The 2500-nt window shown below is 49.6% G+C and overlaps 1 protein-coding gene across 3 annotated transcripts in view; it reads left to right on the top strand.

Moving 5' to 3' along the window:
• LOC143295818 (kunitz-type protease inhibitor 2-like) overlaps positions 1-2500 on the top strand; it is a 64913-nt gene that overhangs the window by 18609 nt on the left and 43804 nt on the right. The window lies entirely within an intron of this gene.

A 2500-nucleotide genomic window follows, 5' to 3' on the forward strand; every position in this document is an offset into this window, starting at 1 on the left:
TGCCACATCCACATAACACGTGCACAGTTGTCCTGTCTGCCACATCCACATAACACGTGCACAGTTGTCCTGTCTCCCACATCCACATAACACGTGCACAGTTGTCCTGTCTCCCACATCCACATAACACGTGCACAGTTGTCCTGTCTCCCACATCCACATAACACGTGCACAGTTGTCTGTAGCGTCTGATCTCCGTGCCCCCTAAAACCCTCTGGCTCCAATCACTGATTTTAAAATTACATGGATAGCTCATTGGCCAGGAAAGCTGAAGCCAACTGGACGCCATATTGTTCGTCGTTTCTGGCCGTCAGTCCGTCGAGAAGTCGTCTGCTAACTGGTGGTAGTTTCTGGACTGTAACCGTGTATCTTCGATGAAATCGTGTTATGCTTGCCCCCCACGACATGCCAAATGTTGTGTCTTGATTGAAATCTGCCAGTGGTTTATCTACCAAAGTTATTACAGGAAATCAGTGAGTGACACGTGGCGCAAACATGCAGTGGAGGCACGCACATGAATGTCAGCTTAACTCTCTCCATACGAACGGCGAAAGAGACGACGTTAACAGCGTTTCACCCCAATTACCATTATCAAAATATTGCAAGCGGAAGGCTCTTATACTGAAGAGGTGAATGTTGACAAAGAATACCACAATTCTTACGACGGAAGCTAAAGGTTGGGTCATTCAGACACCCACTGGACATCCGAGGGGTCTGTGTAGAGGAGAAAAGAGGACTGGCCGTACTGAGTGAGTTAACTGACGCCGCGAAGTGAAAGCTTGCCGTGAAGCAGCTGAGCGCTCGGCTACACATAAGAAGTCACCGCTTCGCGCTATAAGGACACGAGTAGCAAAATGGCTGATTGAACACTTCCGCTGGCTTCAGTTAGAAAAGGGGCTCAAAGAAGGCATGCGCTATACATGTATTTTAGACTAGTGGGCTCCAATCCGAACTTAGTCTGCACTGGCTTGCATGTTATTTTGATCCACGCACGCACGCACGCACGCACACACACACACACACACACACACGTGTATTTTCGGGTCAGCAGCCGGCAAAAAGACGCTGATGACATCAGCCGGCGGTCTGTCAAGGCGGACAACTGTCGGCAAACAACGTGTCACACCAGGCTCTACACCCCCCCTCCCCCACGCCCCCCCCCACCCCCACCCCGCCCCCCAATCCACAGCAGTTTCGCGACTTGACACGTGACACGTGACGTCAGGTCTAGGCTGAGTTTAGGCGCCGACGGGGGATAAAAATCATTTGTTGGCCCACTTATGGCTTTTGCCATCCCGGCTTTGTTTTTTTCCTCCCCCCTCCCCTCCCCCCCCATGCCCAAAGCGGCGCCGTGGCATATCCGTTCAGGCGTTGGACTTCACTGATCCGGTGTTCACCAGTGATCAGGGTTCGAGGCTCAGTTCGGTTTCTGTATTGTATTGTATTGTATTGTATTGTATTTCTCTTTTTGTCACAACATATTTCTCTGTGTGAAATTCGGGCTGCTCTGCCCACGGAGAGAGCGTCGCTACGATACAGCGCCACCCATTTTAAAAAAAAAAAATTTTCATGCGTGCAGATTTTTTAAAAATTTATTTGTTTTTCCTATCGAAGTGGATTTTTCTACAGAATTTTACCAGGAACAACCCTTTTGTTGCCGTGGTTTCTTTTACGTGCGCTAAGTGCATGTTGCACACGGGACCTCGGTTTATATTCTCATCCGAATGACTAGCGTCCAGACCACCACTCAAGGTCTAGTGGAGGGGGAGAAAATATCGGCGACTGAGCCGTGATTCGTACCAGCGCGCTCACATTCTCTCGCTTCCTAGGCGGACGTGTTACCTCTAGGCCATCACTCCACTTGTCTGTATGGTTTTGTGTCTTTAGGGGGGAAACAACAACAGCACTTTGGTGCCTGACGTGACGAGCGCAATAGCCGAGTGGTTAAAGCGTTGGACTTTCAATCTGAGGGTCCCGGGTTCGAATCACGGTGACGGCGCCTGGTGGGTAAAGGGTGGAGATTTTTTACGATCTCCCAGGTCAACATATGTGCAGACCTGCTAGTGCCTGAACCCCCTTCGTGTGTAAACGCATGCAGAAGATTAGATACGCACGTTAAAGATCCTGTAATCCATGTCAGCGTTCGGTGGGTTATGGAAACAAAAACATACCCAGCATGCACACCCCCGAAAACGGAGCATGGCTACCTACATGGCGGAGTAAAAACGGTCATGCACGTAAAAGCCCACTCGTGTACATGCGAGTGTACGTGGGAGTTGCAGCCCACGAAAGCAGAAGAAGAAGAAGAAGGTATCTGACGAAGGTTAGGGAAGGTTAATATAAAACGGCGGAAGGAGAGGACTGGGCCTCGCCTTCCTATGCCGAGCCCTGGACACAGTGGATATGAGTTCACTCACTGCCCTGATCGCCGTAAAAGGCTGTGGGACCTTTAACTATTTTAACTGTTGTTTTTTGGGGTTTTTTTGTTTTTTTTTTTTTT

Source organism: Babylonia areolata, chromosome 21, assembly GCF_041734735.1.
Source record: "Babylonia areolata isolate BAREFJ2019XMU chromosome 21, ASM4173473v1, whole genome shotgun sequence".
In the NCBI taxonomy this organism is placed as follows: domain Eukaryota; kingdom Metazoa; phylum Mollusca; class Gastropoda; order Neogastropoda; family Buccinidae; genus Babylonia; species Babylonia areolata.